Here is a 26,731-nt window from a genome sequence, read left to right on the forward strand (position 1 = left end):
ATATATATATATATATATATATATATATATATATATATATATATATATATATATATATATATATATTCAAATGAAGACAAACGACGGAAATAGTGAAGACATTGCAAGTTGAAGAAATTGAAAAACTGATGAATTTCAAACAAACAAAAAAACTCAAATTGAAGATTTTCAACTTTTGTGGTGACGTAACCCACCGTATAAGAAAGTTGGCTTCAGACACCGCGTACAATTGTTGTAGGGCTCTGAGAGTCAATTTCTTCGTTAATTTCTTCACACTTAGAGGGTTAGTCTTCATTGATTGAAGAAAAACGTTATTTCGTGTGTTGCACATCTAAGTCATCAAGTCAGCATAAGTGTTAGGAGGTGTGTCCATTTCAGAGAACATTCGAAGATTCTAGGATATTTAGCTCACACTGCAACTTGCTAAATCTCTTCTCATCCAAGGGCTTAGTGAAGATATTGGCCAACTGATCTTCAGTGCTTGCATGGCAGATGGAGATATCGCCCTTCAACACATGATCACGAAGAAAATGATGACGAATCTGGATGTGCTTTGTCTTCGAGTGCAGAACTAGGTTGCGAGAAATCTTGATAGCGCTCTCATTGTCGTAGTAGAGAGGCACATTCTTCACGTTGATGCCATAGTCCTTGAGTGTTTGCTTCATCCATAGTAATTGAGCACAGCACGATCCAGCAGCAATGTACTCAGCTTTTGCAGTGGAGAGAGATACGCAGTTCTGTTTCTTTGAGGACCAACAGACCAAAGATCGTCTGAGGAAATGACATGTACCAGATGTTGACTTGCGGTCCACCCGATCGCCAGCATAGTCAGAGTCTGAATATCCAATGAGATCAAATGAAGAGCCCTTGGGATACCATAATCCAAGTGTTGGTGTGTGAGCTAGATATCGAAGAATATGCTTCACAGCTTTATGGTGTGATTCCTTCGGTGTAGCTTGAAATCGGGCACACATGCAAACACTAAGCATAATATCTGGCCTAGATGCACATAAGTACAATAAAGAGCCAATCATGGAGCGGTATACCTTTTGATCGAAGTCTTGACCATTTTCATCAGTGCATAGATGGCCATTTGTGGGCATTGGAATTTTGACCCCTTTGCAATCTTGCATGCCGAATTTCCTCAATACATATTTGAGGTATTTCTCCCGAGATATGAATATGCCATTGCGCTGTTGACAAATTTGAAGACCTAAAAAGAATTTCAATTCTCCCATCATAGACATTTGATATTCTTCACTCATCATATAGGCAAATTCATCACTGTAATATTGGTCAGTACAACCAAAGATAATATCATCAACATAGATTTGGCACACAAACAGTTCATCATCATAAGGTTTAGTGAAAAGAGTTGGGTCGAGTGAACCGGGTTTGAAGCCTTTCTTCATGAAGAATTCCTTCAAAGAATCATACCACGCCCGAGGGGCTTGCTTGAGGCCATACAGGGCCTTGTTGAGTTTGAAGACTTTGTCGGGATTCTTTGGATCTTCAAAACCTGGTGGTTGATCAACATATACTTCTTCCTCAAGCTTACCATTGAGGAATGCACTTTTCACATCCATTTGATATAAGGTGATATTATGATGGTGAGCGTAAGCAAGTAATATGCGAATAGCCTCAAGTCTAGCAACAGGTGCAAAAGTTTCATCGAAATCAATTCCTTCAACCTGTGTGTAGCCTTGAGCTACTAGCCGTGCCTTATTCCTCACCACAAGGCCATTTTCATCTTGCTTGTTGCGGTAGATCCACTTTATGCCAATGACGTTGTGCTTGCGAGGATTTGAACGTTTGACCAGTTTCCAGACGTTGTTGAGCTCGAATTGATGTAATTCTTCTTGCATAGCCTGAATCCACTCAGGCTCCAGAAATGCTTCATCTACCTTAGTGGGCTCTGAGATAGAGACAAAAGCAAAGTGCCTACAAAAGTTAGATAAATGTGAAGATTTTGAGCGAGTGAGAGGACCTGGTGCTTCAATGTTATCAATGATCTTCTCAATTTGCACTTCGTTCGCAATGCGAGGATGAGTGAGTTGTATTCGATGAATTTGATCAGCATTCGCTTCAGGAGAATTTTCATTAGCACCATTTTCTTCAGGTGCGCCAGCCCAGTGATCATCACGATCTGGAATGAATTCTTCAGCAGATTCTTCGGTAGGAATGACATCCTCAGTAGCCTTGAACTTGATAGAATCCTCAGGTGCTGGTTCATCTATCACAGAAGGTAGGTGCTCTCTTTGCGAGCCATTAGTTTCATTGAACCGCACATCTACAGTTTCAACAACTTTGTGAAGAACGCTATTGAAGACTCTGTAGGTGTGCGAGTCCTTTCCATAACCAAGCATAAAACCTTCATGTGCTTTCGGTGAGAATTTGGAAGTGTGATGAGGATCTCTAATCCAACATTTAGCACCGAAGACTTTGAAATAACTCACATTGGGCTTTTTGTCAGTGAGGAGTTCATACGCAGTTTTCTTGAAGAATTTGTGAAGATATACCCTGTTGATGACATGGCATGCAGTATCGATGCCTCAATCCAGAAGCGATGAGGCGTCTTGTATTCATCAAGCATAGTGCGAGCCATTTCAGCGAGGGTTCTGTTCTTGCGGTCCACGACGCCATTCTGCTGAGGAGTATAAGGAGCAGATAACTCATGAGTAATACCAAGTTCATCAAGATAGCCATCTAGACCAGAATTCTTGAACTCGGTCCCATTGTCAGTTCTGATGTGCTTGATCTTCACACCAAAGTTGGTTGAAGCCCTTGAGGAAAATCGTTTGAAGACTTCCTGCACTTCATGTTTGTAAGTGACAATGTGCACCCATGTGTAACGAGAATAATCATCAACAATAACAAATCCATATTGAGATGAATCATTCAGAATTGCAGAATAGTGGTTAGGACCAAAGAGATCCATGTGAAGCAATTCAAATGGTCGAGTGGTAGTCATGACAGTCTTCGCTGGATGCTTAGCCTTTGTCATCTTTCTAGCTTCACAAGCTCCGCATAAGTGATCCTTGAGGAATTTGACATTCTTAATGCCAATGACATGCTTCTTCTTCGCAAGCGTGTGCAGATTCCTCATGCTAGCACGACCAAGTCGTCGATGCCATAGCCAGCCTTCTGAAGCTTTTGCAAGTAAGCACATGGCTGGTTGCGATCCTGTAGAGAAATCAACAATATACAGATCTCCTCTCCTAAAGCCTTCGAAGACTTTGGAATGGTCAGCTTCCATGATCACAACACAACGATATCTTCCAAAGACAACAACCATATCGAGATCACAAAGCATTGAGACAAACATGAGGTTGTATCCTAAGGACTCGACAAGCATGACTTTGTCCATGTGACGATCCTTTGAGATCGCAACCTTACCTAGACCCAATACCTGACTCTTTCCTTTGTCAGCGAAGATGATATGCTTCAGATGTGATGATGATAAAGGAGCATCCATCAATAGATTCTTGTCACCAGTCATGTGATTTGTAGATCCACTATCGAGTACCCACTCATTTGCTTTGGGTTGATCATCCTTGGCACCCTTTGCCATGAAGCAATAGGTGGGAGCGCAGTCATCATTGCCTTCATCAGCATTGTTGGTGTTGCCATTTTCTTCAGAGTTGAAGATAGACTTGCTGACAAATGCGGTAGCAAGATCTAGACTTGCCACACCAGGCTCAGACTCCTCGGATGCCTCCTCTTCCTCATGATCCTCAGATTCAGCCTTAGAATCCATTTCCTTGCCAATGAATGCCCGAGCCTTCTTGGAGCTGCTCTTCTTGTGAGATGAAGACTTCGAGGATCTTGATGATGAAGACTTTGAAGATTTCTTCTTCTTCTTGGCATCATCAGAATTGTAATCCTTGTATTTCTTCTTCTTTAATTCCTTGTCCCACTGAGGACAATCTTGAATGTAGTGACCAGGTTTCTTGCATTTGTGGCACAACCTTTTCTTGTAGTCACTAGATGAGGAATCGTTGCTCCTTGAGGATATTCCAAAGCGACCACGTCTTGAGAACTTCTGAAATTTCTTCACGAGCAGTGCTAGTTCCTGGCTCAGTTCTTCAGGATCACCAAGGCTGCTGGTAGAGTCTTCTTCCTCAGACTCAGAGACTGCCTTGGCCTTCAGAACACGTGGTTTGCCATAGCTCAAACCATAGAGATCTCTCTTCTCAGCAAGCTGGAACTCATGAGTGTTTAGCCTCTCAAGGATATTAGCAGGATCAAGTGACTTGTAATCAGCACGCTCTTGAATCATCAGTGCCAGAGTGTCAAATGAAGAATCGAGTGATCTCAGCAATTTCTTCACCACCTCATGGTCGGTGATGTCAGTGGCGCCAAGCGCTTGAAGCTCATTTGAGATATCAGTGAGGCGATCGAAGGTTTGCTGAACATTTTCATTGTCGAGTCTTTTGAAGCGGTTGAAGAGATTGTGAAGAACGTCAACACGAGAGTCACGTTGAGTTGAGACTCATTCATTTACTTTGGAGAGCCTATCCCAGATAAGCTTAGCAGTTTCCAAAGCACTCACTCTACCATACTGCCCTTTACTTAGAGGGCCACATATGATATTCTTTGCTTGAGAATCAAGTTGCTTGAATCTCTTCACATCAGCAGCATTCAGGGAAGGTGTGACTAAGGGAACACCATTTTCCACAACATACCAGAGATCATTGTCAATTGCCTCAAGATGCATTCGCATCTTATTCTTCCAGTAGGGGTAGTCCGTGCCATCGAAGGTAGGACACCCAGCAGAGACCTTGATCATACCTGCGGTCGACATAACTAGAACTCCAGGTGGTTAAACCAAAATCACACAGAACAAGGGAGTACCTTGCTCTGATACCAATTGAAAGTGCGTTATATCGACTAGAAGGGGGGTGAATAGGCGATTTTTATGAATTCTTCACTGAGGAATTTGCTGGTGAGGAAATTCCTAAATGAAGAACTACTTGAAGCGGAATAAGTACTCAGAAAGGAACATAACAGAACACAAGCATAGTCATCATGATAAAATGAAGACAAGCACAGAGTACAGAAAGCGTAAACACAGGATAACACAAGGAAGAAGACAGACGCATTGAAGAATTGGAACTGAGGAAATTGAGAAAGTCTTCAGTCAATGTCTTCAAACTGATATGAACAAGCACACAACAACATACATGAGGAAATGAAAGAGTTGAGGAGATAGAATCAGTTAGCTCAGTGAAGACAATGATTTGGTAGACCAGTTCCAACTGCTGTCTCAGTTGTACATCTGGTTGGAGCGGCTGAGTATTTAAACTCGAGGACACCCAGTCCCGGACACATAGTCCTCACCGTATTCTCCTTGAGCTAAGGTCACACAGACCTCACCTAATCACTCGTGGTAAGTCTTCAGGTGACTTCCGAACCTTCACAAACTCGGTCACTCTGCGATCCACAATTCCTCTTGGATGCTCTAGACCTTGACGCCTAACCGTATGGAAGAAGCACCATCTTCAAAGGAAACAAGCATCGGATCCACGCATGATCAATCTCTTCAGTGATGCTCAATCACTTTGGGGTTTTGTAGGTTTGGGTTTGGGATTTCCTCACTTGATGATTTTCACTCAAAGTCCTCGGAGGATGGGTTGCTCTCAAATAACAAGTGTCAGTTTGTCTTGGAGCAGCCAACCAACTAGTGGTTGTAGGGGGCGACTATTTATAGCCGGGGAGCAGCCCGACATGATAAGACATAAATGCCCTTGTCTGATATGACCGTTAGGTGGGTAGATATTTTTGGACAGCTGGCGCGTAGCACAGCAACGGTCGGAATATTTGAGGTTCGAATTCCTCAGGGCTATCATGTTCCTCACTTCATAGGCAATCCACACTGGCGAATTCCCAACTCTTCAGTCAGAACATATTCCTTAGAGACCAGAAGAACTTCGTCTCTGTCACTGAAGAATATGACTAAACTGTACAAGATTTCCAATGGCTTCATTCGAAAGGATTGGTAGGTGTAGGATTTTGAGTTGAGCATCACATGGAAATTTTTCCTTAGTATTTCCTTGACCCCCTTTAATAGTACGGTGTTTCCTATGACTCAAGAAAGAGAAAATGAAACAGTAAAAACAAGAGTCTTCATGCTTCATGTTCCTCGAATGATTACCAAGTCTTCAAGGTCACACCAATTTCTTCACTTTTAATGTCTTCAGAAAGTCTTCAGAAATCCAAATTCTTTAGTCGAAGAACTTCATTTTTAGGGGTCGACTTTCTCTGTAAATATCAAACTCCTCATAGACTTATAGACCTGTGTACACTCACAAACGCATCAGTCCCTTAACCTATAAGTCTTCAATACACCAAAATCACTAAGGGGCACTAGATGCACTTACATTGTGTTTGTGTTGAATATTATGTACCCGTAGGGTTACAATAGGACTTGGAGTTGTAATAGGTGTGGGCAGGGTATGGTAGTGTTGGATTCGAACAGTGTATCCTAGGGCCTCCTATATAATGAGAGGCACCACATGTTTTAACCTATGGATACTTAATAGCAGCAGGCACACAAGGGGAGCCGTCATCTTGTGCCGACGACCAAGGCGGTCGCTGCAGCGGCATCAGTGGGACGAGCGCCCGTAGTCATGCCCCGCAGAGTAGGTGAGTTCGCTGAACTGCATCAACAAATCGCGGTTGCATCTTCTGCTGTGATTGCTTAGTCCTCGATAGATCTTACCTTTTTGGCTTCTTAAGCATATGGGATTTTATTTGTAAATTGTGGTGATGGCTGTCTTAGAATTCTTTCAGATGGCATTACTGTGGTATGAATGCAAGGACCACTTGCTCCTTTGCTGTTTTTATTTCCACCATCCAAACTAAAAGCATATCGAAATCCTAGGGTTACTACCCCCTCCTGGCTATCTCCATCCCCATTGTCCAATCTGATCCTTCGCCATGGCACAGTATGACGGCAAGCTGTACCAGCCTCGCCGGGGCCCCGAGCACCCCCTGCAGCCGGCGGAGGACCCGGAGGTGCACGCCGCAGATGCCGTGATTAAGCACCTTGCGGTCACGGCGGCGGAGGTGGAGGTGGAGGCCGTACAAGGAGGAGCATCAGCAGGAGGTGGAGGAGGGCGAGGGGGATGGGCAGCATGGGCATGGGGAGCTCGGCGGCAAGGTGGAAGTCATCCAGATGGATGCCGAGGCCACGGTGGCTGCTGCTGCTATGGCAGCGGCAGTTGTGGCGGCCACACAGTTGGACCTACACAGGGCAATGGTCTCTACAATTGTGCACCACCCTTTTATGTGATGTATAAGCCAAAATATTAAAAAGGGCAGCCCCGTGCATGTAACTCCCGCTTGCGCAGGGTCTGGGTAAGGGCCCGACCACTTTGGGTCTTCTGTACGCAGCTTTTCCCTGCATTTCTGCAGGAGGCTGTTTCCAGGACTTGAACTCGTGACCATGCCGTGACCATGACCGTGACCTCATGGTCACAAGGCAACAACTTTACCACTGCGCCAAGGCTCCCCTTCTATAAGCCAAATTATAGTTCATGAAAAATATAATAGTATCGTGATTTTATGACATGGTACTGCTGACAAAAGAAAACGATTACTACTTACTATTCTGATGCTAACAACCATTTTTAGACAATATTATATTTTGCTTGTTTGTCTAAATTACCTCTGCACGCATTATGCACAAATACGATTAACGGTTTTCAGATTTTCCCTGTATTTATAGGATGCAAGACAATAGAGACCAATTTACATCTTCAAGACCAAGACCTGATGAAGCAACATCAGAACTTGGCAACTCCATATGGCTCCCCAAATAGGGGATCAATGGAGGGTCAACCTCCATCGGGTTGAGTATATTTTTTGTCCTGGAACTCTTCTGAAAGTTAAGAAATCATCCCTTAACTTCAAAACCACCAAAAGTCAGTCCCTCAACTATGTAAACCGGATACTTTTCGTCCCTAATAATGTTTAAGGTGGTTTTATTGTGACGTGGACACTGTTTTGACTAAAACGGGCCACGTGGGTTGGTTTTGACCGCCAGGTCAATCAACGGACTAACAGCGTGTTTGTTTGGGGGGAGTTGGAGGTGGGGAATGGGAATTGGATGTCTGTGGGACTTAACTTCCCTTGATTGGGGCCCAGTTCTTTTGGACGATTCTCCCAGAATCGCCCCCTCCCCAGCTTTTCCCAGAATCGTCACTTCATATTTTTTTTACAATCCTATCTAGTTAAGGTCTAATTAGCTAGGATTGTAAAAAAAATATGAAGTGATGATTCTGGGAGAAGCTGGGGAGAGGGGAGATTCTGGGAGAATCGCCCAAAAGAACTCGCCCTGGGTCTGGGACATGGGAGTTAAGAGAGGCAGGGGAAAGGGAATTCGGAGGCCCAACTCCCATCAGACTCTTCCCACGGGGGACCCTAGTAATTCAGCCAGGGAGTGGGAATTGACATAAAAAAACCCGCGAGCTGTTCCTCACGTCCCGCGGCGGAAGGGGATAGAGGCGCGAAAATTGTAGAGAAAGCGCGGTAAAATCCTACCTGATTACCCCTATTTAGCAGCGGCGCCATTCTTCCTCTAAACAAATCTTCGACCCACTAATTTCTCCTCCTTCTGCAGAGATGGCGGCACACACGAACAGGAGCTAAGGTAGCCCCTTTTTTCATCTTTCCATCTTGAATTCGTGGATATTTTCCTGCCAATCCAACCTTGTTTCGTTCACATCTAGTTGTATCCCATCTGATTTTGCTAACAAAATTGGATTCGTTGCTTTTCCCTTCACAAACTGATGCAGATCTATTATTCTTTCTATTTTTTCTCCTGCTTCACAGGTCGCAGATTTGTCTCAGCACTTCGTTTCCCCTTTTCTATCAGGAGCAAGAGAAACCAAAAGGCTGCAGGTGGGAAGTAATCCTTCATTTTCTATCTCATTTGTTCCCTTGTTTGATTCGTACGGGAAAGTGTAGAGAGGTCTCTGTCTTACATAGTAAGTGATGGCCTTTTTAGAAGCATAGGTGGGACATGGATGGGTATAATTAGTGGATGAAATCTCTTGTACTTGTACAATTTTTTATGCTATTCTTCAGCTGCAGTTGTAGATCATCGCTGGCTTGCCGTTGTGGCTGCTACTTGCACATGTATATAACCAAGATTGTTCAGGATGTTTGCTTCATGATCCTGTACTTTCTAAGTACAATTTTAAATACACAATTAAGTGCCAGCTGACAACTGTAAGTGGCATATGCAGATGCATATTTTACTGAACATATATGCATGTTTCATTGACACATATTTTATATACACATGAACACACAAACAAATCTTGATAGCTGATACAGATTAGATGTCTTTTAAGTCCCAACTTATATGATTCTTGTAGATTTTCCCTGTTCATGTCTTGTTTGATTAAGTGATACAGTACTCATTCTTTTACTTTATCTTCTACAGATCGCAAGCAAAGAACAAGAGGTACGGCTGAACTTATTCTTTTGTAACTGCAGAAATATGTTCAGATTTATCTGTCTGGCTCTCTCTTTGTTCTGCTTAGCATCTGAATTTTATCAGTAATACACTAGAAAATGAGTGTAAATAGTTTGTGGATAAATTCTAATACAAACGGATATGTTAGGCGAAATTAACACTATTGCTTGCGGCTGCTTGTTGTCGTGGTTGCGCACCTGATTGGTACTACACAGGTTCAGGACAAGGTTAAGCTTATGCGTCTGCTTCCTTGCTTCCTGGTGCGCTATGTTTGAAATAATGTGAAATTCCTATAGCCTGCACTTTGAAAGATCTGCATCTTTATTATCTATAAAACTGTTTATATTTCAGTCTGAAGAGTACATGTGAACTGAAAAAAGAGTAGTTTAATTCATGTTAATGCTGCACCTTATGGTCTTGTACATTAGTATAGTATAGCATTATGTAATAAGCATCCATTTGATTCATGTATTCAATTGCCTTATATAAATACAAAATGGAGGGGGATTTGATCCATATCAAAATGCATCATGGGGGTACATTTTCAATGGAAGGACCACTTACTTATGATGGTGGCGAAGTGTCTATTTTTCAAGACTATGACAGTGAGCGTACATCGTATTTTCGTCTAGTTCGCATGGCTAAAGACGTAGGTTTCAAGGATGGTGATGAGTTATATTATACAGTCCCTGGCTGCAGTCTTGACGAAGGAATTGATTTAATTCATGATGACAATTCTGTCATTAAGATGTTGAACTTTGCAAAGAAACACAACTTTGCAGACATCTATCTTAAACATAAAGACCAGGAAAATATGTCTGCTGATCCAAGATCTGGTCTGCGCACTAATGAGAAACTTCTAGCGGAGGTACTTTACATAAAAACAAGTTACTTTTATCCATGCATTATTTTCTTTACTGCTGATGCGTGACTTTCTGGTTGCTTGTTGCTTGGCTGTGTGTGATTGCTTATACATATGTGTGGCATTTAATCTATTGTATCTTATTTCTTATAGCTGATTGTGTGGCACTCTTATATAATTTTGTTCACAGACATGGCACATCCACCAACAAACCGGGTAAACATAATCTTATGGCACACAATGAGGCAACGAAGAGTGAAAATACTCATACTTTTATATCTGTTGCTGCAAATCTTCATGATGTTACTTAGGAGGAGTCGATATAGGATGTGTCGAATTAGGCAACCTTATTGGTATGACCCAATTACTCGAGAACAAACCCTGAACAACAAGATACGAGTAAGCGATACAGAATGCATTTTCCAACTACGGATGGATAGGCGTTGTTTCAGAGTGTTATGTTCTTTGGTAAGAAAAATAGGTGGGTTGAAGGATACTAGGCATATGAGCGTGGAAGAAACGGTTGCCATGTTTCTTCACATACTTGCACATGATGAGAAAAACCGAGCAATCCATCATGATTTTCAGCGTTCACCTGAAGTAGTAAGTCAGAAATTCCATGAAGTACTAGGCGCAGTTTTAAAACTCTGGAAAGTGTTGCTTAAGAAGCCTCGACCAATTCCAGCCAATTGCGCTCATGGAAGGTGGAAGTGCTTTAAGGTATCAGTTTAATATTTCAACATAAAAAAACAATTTTAGGTCTAGTTTTGTTCACGGTCTAACACATATTGTTGTTCCTATAGAATTGTTTAGGTGCCTTAGATGGGACATATATAGAAGTTCATGTGCCCAAAACTGACAAACCGAGATTCCGTTCAAGAAAGAATGAAGTTGCAACAAATGTTCTTGGCGTATGTGCGCCAGACATGCAATTCATTTATGTATATCCGGGTTGGGAAGGATCTGCGGCTGATGGGAGGGTGCTTCGAGATGCTTTATCAAGATCAAATGGCCTTAAGGTTCCTCGGGGTAAGAGATTGTACAAAAGGGTCCATGTTAGTTAGATGCACATATTTTATACGTAGTTGAAAAATCCATACATATGTTTCTATTGCGTAGGGTGCTATTATCTAGTTGATGCTGGGTACAAGAACTTTGAAGGATTTCTTGCTCCATACAGAGGGCAACGGTATCATCTAAATGATTGGAAAAACCCCCCAACAAAAAAGAGGAATTGTTTAACATGCTGCATTCATCAGCAAGAAATGTGATTGAGAGGACTTTTGGATTGCTCAAGATGCGATGGGCTATCATTAGAAATCCCTCTTATTATCCTTTTGATACACAAGTTGATATAATTCTGGCATGCTGCTATCTTCACAATCTGATACGACAACAAATGCGGGTTGATCCCTATGAACAATATCTAGATGAATACATGCTACGTCTTCAACAACAGCAAGTAAATGAGGATGCCATTCTGTCCACCGAAACATCATCCGAGTGGACTGAGAAAAGAGACAAGTTAGCTGATGAAATGTGGAAAGCTTGGATAGCCAAAAGACAAGATCGTTGATACACGCTAGTACATTTTTAGTTGTAGGACATTAGATGTTTGTTCAGGAAAATATGGGTGTCGAAACATTCTACATTGATATTTGTTTTCTCCCATATGTCATAGTAGCTTATGTGTCATTTTATTCACTTTCTTGTAATGATAGGAGAGATTGATTAATGTATGAACATCATATTTCCTACATGAGCATTTATATCTGTATTGTTTGTACACACACATTTCATTGTCATATTGAAACTATCAGAAAACCAAGTCAAAGAGGCCAAATTGACATTGAAAAAGAGAGACAAGAGAACATGGACAGTGGAGGAGGAGAGGTTGCTTATTGACATTCTACATAACATGAATGATTCTTCTTGGAAAGTAGATACTGGCCACAAGTCTGGATATCTGACCTACATTGAGAAGGAAATGGCTAAAGTGCTGCCACATGCTGATCTTAAAGCAGATCCACATATCAGGTCTAAAGTTAAGATTTTGAAGAAGCAACTTTCATATGTTCTGGAAATTATGCAAAATGGTAGCGGGTTTGGATGGGATGATGAGAAGAAGATGGTAACTGGAGATAGGGAGACATATATGGACTGGGCAAAGGTACAATATGTAAATAAATCGTCTCTATTTCATGTTATTTTCAACTAAAATTTAGTTTCTAATGGAAATTCATGCTCTTTTTTTAGTCTCGTGAGGGAGCAGGTCCTCTGTACATGAAGCCTATGGTTAACTTTGACAAGCTATGTGAGGTATATGCTACTGATTTAGCTAAAGGAGGGAGTGCTAAAGGTCCGGGGGAAGAAGAAATAGTAGAAGATGGATCGACAGTAGATGCACAACCTACCAGCAAACTAGCCAAGGAGAATCTTCCTGAATTAAATGAGGATACAAGCCCATCCGGTGGTTCTAGGCATGGTCGTAAGAGAACATACCCTGATGATGATGCACTTGAGTCAGGTCTTGCAAGTGTGTTGAATAGAATTGCAAAGTTCTTGGAAGCTGAGCAGGAGAATGCTAAAACCATGAATGGTTTACAGAGGGCATTTATTCATGAATCGCATGTTCATGAGCAAACATCAGCCAATAGAACCAAGTTACTTGATATTCTCCAGAATCTTAAGGGTCTCACAACCGAAGAGGTTGTAATGGCTATCCGTGTCATTGGTGGTGATGCTGGAAAGACAGAACTTTTCATCAATTTGCGTGATGATTACAAAGTGGTGTTTGTTCGTCAGGAGCTTGACGCGGCCAAAAAATAATTGAATACTCAGATCTACAATTCTGGATTCTTAGTTTCATTTTTTAGCTCAGGACTACTCGTTTTCTTTAAACTCGTCAGTAACAACATTTGGTGCTTCCCAATTTATTTTACATTGCCATTTCCTATACAGTACACTAGTAGTACATTTATGGAAATATACTGAATGATTGGTTCATGCTAGTGCTGTAAGAAAAGGATATTTTCATCTCTTTCATCAACCCATGTGGGTATTGCTGTGTCATGTGTTGCTATCATTTTCTCCTACGTACAACAATGATCTTATGACATTGTATACTATATCTCGAATTGCTTACTAATTTTATTTTCGTTTTTGCATTAAAATTACAATAGTATATTATTTGGTAAATGCTGTCAGCTGGCTCAGGTAGGTCTTGAAATGTCGGAGGAAGATTGGCTTTTGGGTCAGCACCTGGATAATCACAGCATGTGTAGAGATAGTGTACATTTTTTCCTTAGTTTGCCCAATTTTAGATTTAATTTCATTTGCTCATTTTGTGTTACTGAAATGGTGTTTGTATCTATTTTTGCTCACTTTCTATACTGCCCATCATTTTTACTTGGCCTTGGTCGGTTCAGTTTCTGTAGCTACTAAACATATCATTAACAACTCCCATTCCAAGACCCCTGAACCAAACAGAGGAAGTTAATTTTCTGTCAAATTCCCACGAATAATTCCCACCCTACACCAAATGTGGGACTGGGACTAACACTCCACTTCCCATGTCTAATCCCACAACCAATTCCCCCTTAATAATTCCCAGTCCCTTTCCCTCAAACTACCAAACACGCTGCATGTAGAGCTGGGTTGAGGGTCCAGGATAAGAGGACGGTGGCGGCGGCATGAAGAGGCGAGAGGTTCAATAAGGCTCGTGAATTTTGTATGAGGGAAAGGGCCCATGATTCATTTTTAGGGGTAGGCATCGTGTTTTTTTAAAATGTACGTATGGATACATCCAAAAAGAGGAAGAGAAATATCGTTAGTGAAAAACACTAAGGGTAATCAATGACAGCACCAGCGACGATGATATGGTTACTCGCTGCTATTTAGTGGGGTCTTTGCAAGCGAGATCTAAGGCAAGGATTCACCACCATAACTCTTTGATGGCAACACCAGTTAGCAGAGCATGCACTAGCGGCAAGGCTAGAGGCCAGGATGAATGCGCGCCAGAGCTCCATCGAGCTTGTGGCCTTTGGGAGCAGAATCTAAGGCGAGGGCAATTTTGGAAGGAGTGTGCGGATGTGGGAAAGTCCAACTTGAGGCATGTCTTTATACTCAAGACACGACTGCTCAGCTGTCAAGGTCGTGGACTGCCGTAATTCATTCTTCAGTTTCTTGGGCAATTATGACGTTGAGGAAATGGAACGAAACAGCCATGGGAGATCATGAGTCAGACTTGATGGTGTGTGGGCTAGCATGACATGTTGGCTTGCAGCAATTGGCATGTGAGCCCGCCGCAGGAAATACTGGATTAGATGTTGTCAACCTGTGGTGTCTCCTTGCAATTATATATGAAACCCTGATGTGGCAAGGATGATGATGTGGACACCTTGCATGTTAAGAGAAATAAGTAAGTGGGGATGAACTATTTAGATATTATAGATACCAGCCCTCGATCTGGTGGGTCTTTTAATATTATAATCATCTAACCGTTAGATATGTGTAACATATATATGTATAAAGATCTCCTTCCTAAATCAGTGAATAATTACCCACCATTGCCATTACATAAAGAATACCCTTTCAACATAAGAAAAGAAAGGCACCTATGTCTCTCTCCTAATAACTCACGAGGCCTACCCTACATCTATAATATCTAAATAGTTCATCCCCACTTACCTATTTCTCTTAACATGCAAGCTGTCCACATCAGCATCCTTGCCACATCAGCGTTTCATATATAATTGCAAGGACACACCACAGGTTGACAACATCTAATCCAGTATTTCCTGCGGCTGGCTCACACGCCAATTGCTGCAAGCCAACATGTCATGCTAGCCCACACACCATCAAGTCTGACTCATGATCTCCCATGGCTGTTTCGTTCCATTTACTCAATGTCATAATTGCCCAAGAAACTGAACAATGAATTGCGGCAGTCCACGACCTTGACAGCTGAGCAGTCGTGTCTTCAATATAAAGACATGCCTCAAGTTGGACTTTCCCACATCCGCACACTCCTTCCAAAATTGCCCTCGCCTCAGATTCTGCCCCCAAAGGCCACATGCTCGATGGAGCTCTGGCGCGCATTCATCCTAGCCTCTAGCCTTGCCGCTGGTGCATGCTCTGCTAACTGGTGTTGCCATCAAGGAGTTATGGCGGTGAATCCTTGCCTTAGATCTTGCTTGCAAAGACCCCGCTGAATAGGAGCGAGTAACCATATCACCGTCGCTGGTGCTGTCATTGATTACCCTTAGTGTTTTTCACTAACGATATTTCTCTTCCTCTTTTTTGGATGTATCCATACGTGTATCGAGTATATGAGCTTTTGGGGGTAATCAATTCACCACATCCACATATGTGATCTGATATTGCAAATGAAAAATTCAGGGATGCTTCCGTGTACGCAGCCTCTCATACAAGTCATCGGCGTGTCATTGCGTTGGAGTTCATGTGTGCCCTCCGTGTGTTTTAATTTTGTTTTCATCTGGTACTTCCATTCATGGGAATTTTCAGTTGATACTTGAGCAAGAGCAGCTACCTTATGTATCTTCTCAAAGCACCTACATGAATAAGCATTGAGCTTCCCACTGTATCTTATCTGAAGCGTCTACACGGGTAGGCAATGCAAATTTCCATTTTGCATTTTGTTTCATACAGCTGCCCTGAAGAGATTTTGTATCAGAACTATTGCCCTTCAATGAATAATCTAACTTACCACTTCACTTAACAGCCAATTATATGTAATAGGCACGTTTTTATTGTCAGTATTATGTAGACTACACATAGAATACCTTTTCTGGGCCAGGTCATATGTCTTGCTACCTTGCTTTTTCTGATATAAAGTTGCATATACTAAACAAGTGGACTGACATCATTGTGCCTATATAAACATGTCGTAAGATCAAATTGTCCTACATCAAACAATCTGCCTTGCATGCAATCAGATGGGCTTTCCCTCCTCTACAGTCCGTAAAACAAAATGACCAAGAGAACCAAATCTAACTATTTCATGGTAAGTTGGAAATATTTATACCAAGAAACCAGAACAATACATTACTGCCCTTAAGTTCGCATTTATATTCCTCATAATATCTTCCACTCAGAAGTGCAAGTCATCACCAAATCACTCAGTACATTTAGGATCTGATATACTCCCTTCGTCCAAAAATACTTGTCGGAGAAATGGATAAAAAAAGATGTATCTAGAACTAAAATACATCTACATACATCCATTTTTCCGACAAGTATTTTCGGACGGAGGGAGTATTTGAGTATCCAAATATTAATCCAAGTATCATTTAACCTTCATACATGAATTACTAATGCTCATGTATAGCTAACCATCTCCCGCAGCAATGCGCGGGGATATCATCTAGTTTTCTAATTAACGTGGAATTTTTAGACTAATTCTCTTGCTTCTGATTAACCCATCATTTACTTCTTATATATAAATAGATTACACCCCATATTGTGGGAACGGTTAAAAATTATATGAAATTTGGCATATTTCGGTGCGGTCAACTATTTTTAACCCCGAAATATCGAGTCACATTCAAACTATTTTGAAAATAATAATTTATATAAATATAAAATCCAAATAATTGTCCATGCATAAAAATCAATGGAATCTAAAATCTTGTAATGAAAAAAATTAAAACTAATTCCCGATTTGATGTGTTTTAAAAATGTACAACCCATTTCTGGGCAAACCGAATGAAATTCTCCTCGTCTTGAAAGATTTGCAGCCCAGAAGGGCTGATAAAGCAAGTAGGCCTCGTTTGGGTATTTCTTAAAAAAAATAGAACTGGGCTAGCCATTTTCATCAAGAAAAAAACACCACTGGGCTCATGATGTGGTAAACATAAATAAAACCTTGGCTAGACAGGCCACATCACCCACACAACCCCGTTGTTACCCTGATTCGTCGCTAAAACTAGTATAAATAACAACTGTTTGTTCCACACAAAAAACTGCGCGACCCGCTGGGTCCCTGGTGTCAGCCGCTCGTAGTGTAATTCCCTCATTTATTGACTACGTTGACAATGGCGTGAGCCCCAGATGTCCAACCATTAAGAGGAACCATTTTTTGGGCTTGTAATAATGAGGCACTTGCTTGCGTACTGCCATGACGCTAGTGGGTCCCTACTGTCATCCTCTCCACGTACAGTCATCTCCTTGTTCCTCTTAGTTGTTGACGACGTTGACAATGCAAGAGGGTGGCGCACCGCACACGGCAAGCGAACCAAGGTGGAGGACGACGATGAGGCCTCGAACGGAACGAACAGGAGCCTTGGAAGATATGCCGGTCGAGTCGTAGGCGGAGGGGAGTACGAGGGTTGACTGGTTCAGGTGTGGGTGCGTTGGGGCTGACATCGTTGGAGAATAACAAGACGTGTGGGGGAATAGAGGCAGGGAGTGGCCAACGTTGGAGGGTACGGTGGGGCAGCGGAGGCGCAGCCAGCCATGGGAGACAGGAGCAGGCGGAGCCAATGGGGTGGTTTGGTTTGGGCGGCTGGAGGTAGAAGGCAAGAGATAGAAGATACACGACAGATGTTGGATGTCAATCCAACGGCTGGTAGGCAGAATCATTTGTTGACTGGCTAGTAAGTCGACACCACCTTGGATAGACTATTTCCTCGTGGGTCCCAAATGTCATAATCCAAATCTGTCACGGTCATGCAGCCTTTCCTGTGAAAATTTACAGCCCATTTGATGTGCTAGTTCGAAATAAGTTTGTGGGTGCTGGTGGGGGCTAATCACTTGGTTTCTGTAATGCACAGTGAGCTCAAGCAGCCAGCGAGAGTGATGTTATTTCCCTTGGTTGGGATTTGTTACAATATTTCACTCTAAATTAAATGAATGGCAACCATTTGCCTTGTTTCAAATAAAATATGACAGTCATAGCCAAGTTGAAAAGGGCAAGAACATCTAACTCCAGCTTACAAACTGTACAAAAGCACGAGGGTTAATTGTTCATCAGGTTTAGACAAAACCCAGGTTGAAAAGGGCAACAACATCTAACTCCAGCACTGTTTTCGGCAGTCACAGTCAAATGGATCAGTCAGGTCCATAGAATGAACGTCATGGGTCATAAAATTCACTGGATTATGACCACAATATGTTGTAAATAGAAGCCCGGCACGTTCAAAAGCTCTTTTGCCCACTCGAAACTCCTTTTTTTGCTCTTCGACATACCCATGCATCAAAACCATGCTGCTCACAAACTTAAGCCTGATGGACAATAGTAACCTCGCATTCAGCAGGAAGAATGTGACAAATATAGTGTTTGGACGGTTGGCTACATATCGTTCTAGTGTTATTGTCTTCAATCGAATGCCATGAGAAGTGAGAAAATCCCGGTGCTTACGAATCCACCGATTGGTTATAACTTTCTTACCCCGTCCTGTTGCCTAAATAGACATGAAGATTGAAAATAGTTAAGGTCTAAAAAAAGTGTGTCGAAAGAGCAACAACTAAATAGTTATTCTAGTACACTATATGCGGGCTTCCAATGTGCGTGAAATTATCACCTTTATATACAACTTCTCCAGACATGGAAAGCATCACATCAAGCCAATAATCTTGTTCAGATCAAAACTATTCATTTGGATATATAAGATCTTGACATAATCCAGCACCATTGATTGGCCATCCATGGAGAAAATCTTCATTGAGCACAGAACATAATATTAGTACAAAATGTGTACTCCAAGATGATATATAACTTATGCGCAGAAATTTCAAATGCAGCTTATGGTTACAAGTGTAGATGATAATATAAAGTACCTGAAGAACTGTGGAGCCAAACACCATATTGAAATGAGCACAGAGATCATGTATTACACCCAAGGTCTCCAGTTTAGGCGCAGAGAGGACGGTTATTTGCAACGGTGAATAACTAGAATCAAGGATCAACCTTTGAAGTGAAGGTGCATCTTGGATGATGAGCTGCCTTCTGTCAAAAGAAATTCCAATTCTTACAAGGTTAGGCGACTTTATTTGGAGACAACCGATTCTAACTGTGAAAACAAGCACCAAGCACTCTAGGGCAGGGCAACTGGAGTGGATGATGCTGTGCAATGAAGCCTCCGATATACGAACCCGCACAACTGAAAGTTTCTTGAGAAATGGGAGTCGAAGGTTTAGTACCAGATTGTCTGGTAGGTAGCACATCGCAAAGGTGGAGGTGTGGAGAGAGAGGAGGAAAACTGCGAGATGGCCATCAGTGCTGAGGGCACAAGTACATGGTGTTCAATATCTGGTAGGTGATTTCCAGGGGAATAGTAGAACTCAAGCAGCTATAGTTCTATGAGTTCAGGGGATTTTAGCGAGGCGTCCACCATGCAGGGCATGGTATGCTTGCTCAGGTAACATGACTGGATGCAAAGGCTTTGAACGGAGCCCTGGTGGGAGGAGATAATGGCTCTGGGGATTTCAAAATCATTGAAGAGAGATAGCTGGCGACAGTCAAGATTAAGGGGCACGACGCACCATAGAGGGCGCCACCGAATTGAGAGGACTTGGGTGCGGCAACAATCCTTGGTGGAGAGAAGTGAGAAAATCTACCCAAGGACGACGTCTGGGAGATAGCTGATGCGGTCCACCTGACATTCTACGGGTGTAAGGGCATCTTCTGCCTTAAGGTTTTGGTGATCATGACAACACTCGTGTGGACTAATTGTGCGTCCTAGTTTTCTCAGGTACACATTGTGCAGCGCAAGACAGTTAGGCCCTCCCTCTATGCGGAAAAGATCAAAGACAGAGTTTTCGATGTTTTATTCCTTTGGTCGTAGGATATCCATACTATTAAGAGGGAATCCACATCGGATGGTATTGGGTGAATCATTTCGCATACGCGTTCCCTGCACCCACCATATACCCTTCGTTCGAGGAGAGAGGGGTTCCCCAAAGTCCTCTGTTCTGTGCAGTTCTGCCCATGGCGGTAGTACTGCTCCATTGAGCGGTTGTACCGCTGGACGGTAGTTCCGGTCTTACCACCGCCCCAAGTACCGCTCAGGGGTGACTCCCATCTGTACCGGGTACGGTGCTAGACCGGTAGTGGAACGGAAGTTCTGGTTTATCTTGACAAACCAGTACTACCGGTGTTCAGGGCGGTAGTACCACCTCGGACTCCACTACTCAGGAACTGCTAGCCCAGCGGTAGCTCCGGCCCAACCACCGCTCTAACTATCGGCCTAGGGTGATTTCCTTCTGTTGGTGAGGCGGTAGTCGGGCGTTGGTGGGACGGTAGTTCTGGTATGTTTCGATATACCGGTACTACCGGTTGTCTCACCGGAAGTACCGCCCTAGTGCCCTAGCAGGGGTTTGCCGCACTCACCGGTTGTACCAGTGACCCTTGCGGAAGTACCGCTCCTATGTGTTTCTACGCATAACGGTTAGATCTGAGGGTACCCTATTTAAGGAGGTGCTTCACCCACCTCCCACCTATCTCTTGCCTCTCTCTCTCCTCCATTAATGCCCTCGAAGCTTTCTTACCCGATCTCTCTCTCTAGCCACTCAAACTTGTTGATTTGCTAGGGATTGAAGGAGGAGACCTAGATCTACACTCTCACCAAAGGAAACTTGATTCCCCCATACTTTCTTGTGTGGATTTTGTTACTCTTAAGTGCTTGGGCACCCTTGTCGGAAGAGGTCACTTAGGAGCCACATTCCATTGTGGTGAAGCTCCGGGGTTTTGTTGGGAGCCTCCAATTAAGTTCTGGATAGAGCCCCAACCGTGTTTGTAAAGGTCCTGCCGCCTTCAAGGGCACCAATAGTGGAATCACGGCATATCGTATTGTGCGAGGGCGTGAGGAGAATACGGTGGCGCTAGTGGCTTCTTGGGGAGCATTGTGCCTCCACACCGCTCCAACGGAGACGTACTTCCCCTCAAAGGGAAGGAACTTCGGTAACACATCCTCGTCTCCATTGGTTCCACTCTTGGTTATCTCTTACCTTTACTTGTGCAATCTACTTTGTGTTATATCCCTTGCTTGCTTGTGTGCTTGTTGTTGTTGCATCATATAGGTTGTTCACCTACTTGCATATCTAGACAACCTTCTTTGATGCAAACTTTAATTTGGTAAAGAAAAGCTAAAAATTGTTAGTTGCCTATTCACCCCCCTCTAGTCAACTATATCGATACTTTCAATTGGTATTAGAGCCTCTTCTCTTAATTAAGGGCTTTGCCGTCCTAAGAGTAAGGTTGACACTATAGACAGAGAGGAGGAGCACCCCATTGTGAATCCTTCCTCGTCTATGGACGATGGGGGATCCTTGGTCTCATGTTAGGAATTCAATATGGCTTTGGACACATTGAAAACCTCCACGACGACCGAGGTCAAAGGCATGTTCAAAGAGTTCCTTGATGGTCTTAAATTATCCACCGCACCTTTGGAAGTGGTCGCTCCCACTAACAAGGTGGCGGATGCCAACTCCGATAAGGGGGGAAGCTTCTAGTGATAAAGTTCCTTTGCCTAGAGGAAAAAGTGGAAATGGCATCTATGCTCATGTTGAACCACCTCTCACTCATGGAGGACCGGTTCCCTCCACTCATTTAAATCATGCGGGTTCTCCTCCCAAGATTGTGAAAAATGAGGATTTTGACTCTTGGGTTTATCGCTTTAAACGTCATTTAAACCATGTTAATACTAATCTTTGGAGAATCATTGAGGAAGGTTTCTATCCGCATGATCGTAACAACTTCACCCCTAGAGAAGCCGCGGATAATCAAAATGCTCTCTTCATCATCCAAGATGCAATTCCACCCGAAGATATTGCGCATCTCCGACCCTTCACCCTGGCCAAGGAAGCATGGCACCATGTTGTTTCCCTTTCCAAGGGAAATGCAAGAATCCAACGCTCCAACTATGAAGTGGTGCAAGATGAAGCCTATGAGTTTGCAATGAATGAAGATGAAGAACCTCATGTGCTTTACCAGATATTAACCACTCTCACGGTCTCTCTCCGAGATCATGGGAGCAAGGATACGGATGATAATTGGATCAAGCGAAAACTCCTCAAGGCCATGATGCCTTACCACAAGGCCATGTCCTTCGTCATCCGTCAAAGGTCGGACTTCCACACCTTGTCCTCAAATGCAGTGTTGGGTGAGTTTGTGGCGATAAGGATCTTGGACAAGACTGCCGACAATGCGGTGTCGCGTTCTCAAAGAGCAAAGAAGCCCAACCATGCCTTTAAGGCCAAGGCTAGTGTGGAAGATGGGGATGAAGAGGAAGATGAGGAGAGCAACCCCAAAGATACGAAATATGATTATCATGAGCACATGGCTCTTGCTTCAAGGCAATTTTGGAGCAAGAAGAACTCAAGGCCAAATTTCAAAAAGAACAACTCAAGTGGCTTCAAGGGCAAGCAACATGTGAGAACATGTTACAATTGTGGAAATGTGAGCCCTTTTGTTGCGAAGTGCCCTTACGAGAAGCGAGAAGACAATGGTGGCAAGCTCATCTGAAAAGACAAAGCCAAGTCCTTCCCCAACAAGAACAACTTCACCAAGAAGACTCCGATCAAAGGGTTGGTGGCACAAGGAGAATACAATGATGATGATGATGATGAAGATGGTGAAGCCATGGCCATGGCCTCTGTTGCCATTGGCACAACTCCACGGGTGTCTCTCTTCGATTCACCCAATGAGAACATCACCGCCAAGTGCCTCAAGGCCAAAGCCACCAATAAGGTAACCCCCAACATCAAAACTACCATCATTACTAAGCCTTCCTTGACGGATTGCATTGATGAATGTGAGTGGTCTAATGAGGAAGTAAATGAATTTGAGTCTTTTATGAGTAAGCTCAAGGGAAAATCCAAGAAGCACTTTGTTGCTCTCTTGTAACAACTTGGTGAAGCCAATGACATGATCGAGGCTCATGAGGAAACCATCTCTAAGATGGAAGGTCATAGTCATGACTATGTCGATGAGATATCGGACCTCTTTAATGCGCTTGAGGAAGAGTGTGTTCACCGTTTGGCTCTTGAGGAGTCACACAACGATGACCATGCTAAATTAAAGAAAGATCTTGATCATGCTCTTGTTGTATCTCGTGTGCTAAATTACGAGAAGGCTAAACTTGGGGTTGACCTTGCAAGACTCAAATAGGAGTTTGATATACTTGACAAGGCTTACAAAGCCTTGAAGGGTGCTCATGCTAGCCTCAAGGAGTCTCATGATCAACTCCAAGTGAAGCTAACCAAGGAGAAAGCCACCTTTCCTCACATGGTCTTAATTGATAACGCAAATGCTACTAACCCGTGTTATGAGCATGTGCATCTTGTGGAGGAGAATGCCAAGTTGAAGGAGCAACTTGAGAAAGGCCTTGTGTCTTGCATACAAGGTGAGAAGAATCTCAATGACCTTTTGAGCAATCAAAAGGAAGTTGTAGCCAAGGAGGGAGTTGGGTTCGCACCCAAGTCCAAGAACAAGAAGAAGAATGACTAGACCAAACAACCTCCTCTTCTCAAGTAAACTTTTGTGAAGGAGGGAGAGGGTGCTTCTAAGGAGAAGAAGAACAATGAGAAGGGTGGTGATGTCAAAAAGGGCAATGCCACCCCTTCCAACCAAGCCGACGACTTTAACCCCTCTTATGTGTTGTGCCGTGCTAGTGATGGGCATGTTTATGCTAAATTTGTTGGTTCTCCTTATGAGTACATTGAATGTCTATTTGGGTTCCTAAGACCCTTGTTACTAACATCAAAGGATCCATTACAAAATGGGTACCTAAAACCAAGCATTGATCTCTTAGGTGTTTGCTTCCGGTGGGGGATCATGGTTGCTCGATAGTGGAGCCAGAAATTATATGACTGGAAGCAAGGACTTGGTGGTGGACGTGCAAAAGATCCCATCTATGCCCACCAATGTCGAGTGGGGTGATGCCTCGTCTTCTAAGGTATTGGGTCTTGGCAAGGTTGTCATTTCTCATGATCTCACAATTGAGAAAGTCATGCTTGTTGAGTCCCTTGCATACAATTTACTTTCCATTTGTCAACTTGCACTCATGGGCTTTGACACATTCTTTGATATTGATACCGTGGCCCTCTTGTGGAGAAAGACTCTTAAAGTAGCCTTTGTTGGGCATGTCGAGAATGGTCTTTATGTGATTAAATTTTTAGAGCGACCCACTAAGACCGCGACATGCCTAATGGCTAAAGTTGATGTGGGGTGGCTTTGGAATCGCCGTTTAGCCCATGTTAATATGAGATCTTTGCAAATTCTTCTCAAGGGGGACCATGTCCGTGGACTAACCAATGTTAGCTTTGCCAAAGATCGTGCTTGAAGTGCTTGTATCGAAGGAAATTTGCATGAGAAGGCTCACCCTCCCACAGCTATCATCTACTCGAAGAGACCCTTGGAGCTCCTTCACATGGATATCTTTGGGCCTCCATCCTTTGATAGTCTTGGGGGTAGAAAGTATTGCTTGGTGATTGTCGATGATTACTCAAGGTACACTTGGGTATATTTCTTCAAGAGGAAGAGTGAGACTCAACAAACTGTCATTGTCTTTGCAAATGAAGCTCAACATCAACACAATGCAAAGATCTTGACAATAAGAAGTGAGAATGGCACCGAGTTCAAGAACTACACCTTGGATGAGTTTCTTAGTGATGAGGGGATCAAGCATAAATATTCCGCACCATACACCCCTCAACAAAATGGTGTGGCAGAAACGAAGAATCGGACGTTGATGGATGCGGCAAGGACCACGATGGCGGAGTTCAAGTCTCCTTACAACTTTTGGGCCGAAGACATCAACACTGCATGTCATGCATCCAATCGGCTCTATCTCCGCAAAGGATTGAACAAGACTCCATACGAAATACTCACAGGTAACAAGCCCAACCTCAAGTATTTCCAGGTGTTCGGTTGTAAGTGTTTCATTCTCAAGAAAGGTGTTCGTTTGTCTAAATTTGAGGCTAGAGCTCATGAGGGCATATTTGTTGGCTATGCTACAAACTCTCATGCTTACCGTGTCCTCAACAAGTCCACGTGACTCATTAAGGAGACGTGTAACATAGAGTTTGACGAGAATAACGTGGTACTTGTGATGTAGGTGATGAAATTCCTCGCCAAGCCATAAGAAGAATGGTGTTGGTCATATCCTACCCATTGAGGAACCCCTTGTGGCCGAAGGAGAAGGACAATGCTCCACTCAAGTGGAGCCATCACCGACCCAAGACCCACATGCTTCCAAAGAACACAGTGAAGGCCCTCAACCATGTGAACAAGATCAAGGGCAAGATCAACCTCAAGATGGTGGCGAGACACCAAGTGATGCCCAAGGTCGAGTTCTCCCCTCCAAGCAAGTTCAATATCAAGAGCATGCTCAAGATCAAGAACAAGCTCAAGATGACGCTCAAGATCATCAAGTATCCGTTCCTCTTTTCACACCTGAGGACGAATTAGAGCGTCGTGCCGCTAAGATTGCTTCCAAGCTCACAACCGAAGGTCATCTCATGGAGAATCTGGTTGAAATACTAAGAAAGGGGGTAAGTACTCGTAGACAATTAGCAAACTATTGTGAACATCACGCGTTTGTTTCTTGTGTCGAACCCCAAAAGGTCTATGAGGCGCTCGAGGATCCGGATTGGCTCAATGCCATGCATGAAGAAGTCAACAACTTCGAGCACAACCAAGTGTGGAGATTAGTGCCAAGGCCAACAGGGAATCATAATGTTATTGGAACCAAGTGGATATTCAAGAACAAGCAAGATGCTCATGGGATCATTGTTCGCAACAAGGCTCGTTTGGTGGCACAAGGCTACTCCCTAGTCGAGGGTATCGACTACGGTGAAACCTTTGCTCCCGTTTCTCGCCTTGAATCTATTCGTTTGTTGATTGCTTATGCTTCTCATCATAATTTCAAGTTGCAACAAATGGATGTGAAGAGTGCTTTTCTTAATGGTCCCACTAATGAGTTGGTGTATGTCAAACAACCCCCGGGGTTCGAGGATCCCTATTTCCCCGATCATGTGTACCAACTCGACAAGGCACTCTATGGCCTTAAAAAATCCCCACATGCGTGGTATGAGCATCTTACCGAGTTGTTGCAAGATCGTGGGTTCGAAATTGGGAAAATCGACTCCACTCTTTTTACTAAGAAGGTCAAAGGGGAGTTGTTTGTATGCCAACTATATGTTTATGATATTATCTTTGGTTCTCCTAACAAAGCTTTCAATGAGGAATTTGCCGCTCTCATGACCTCAAAGTTCAAGATGTCCATGATGGGAGAGTTGAAGTTCTTTCTTGGGTTCGAAATCAAGCAAAGAAGAGAAGGAACCTTCATCAACCAAGCCAAGTACACTCAAGACATGCTCAAGAGATTCAAGCTAAGCGATGTCAAGCCGGCCTCCACCCCAAT

Source organism: Triticum dicoccoides, chromosome 7B (genome assembly GCF_002162155.2).
Source record: "Triticum dicoccoides isolate Atlit2015 ecotype Zavitan chromosome 7B, WEW_v2.0, whole genome shotgun sequence".
Taxonomy (NCBI): Eukaryota; Viridiplantae; Streptophyta; class Magnoliopsida; order Poales; family Poaceae; genus Triticum; species Triticum dicoccoides.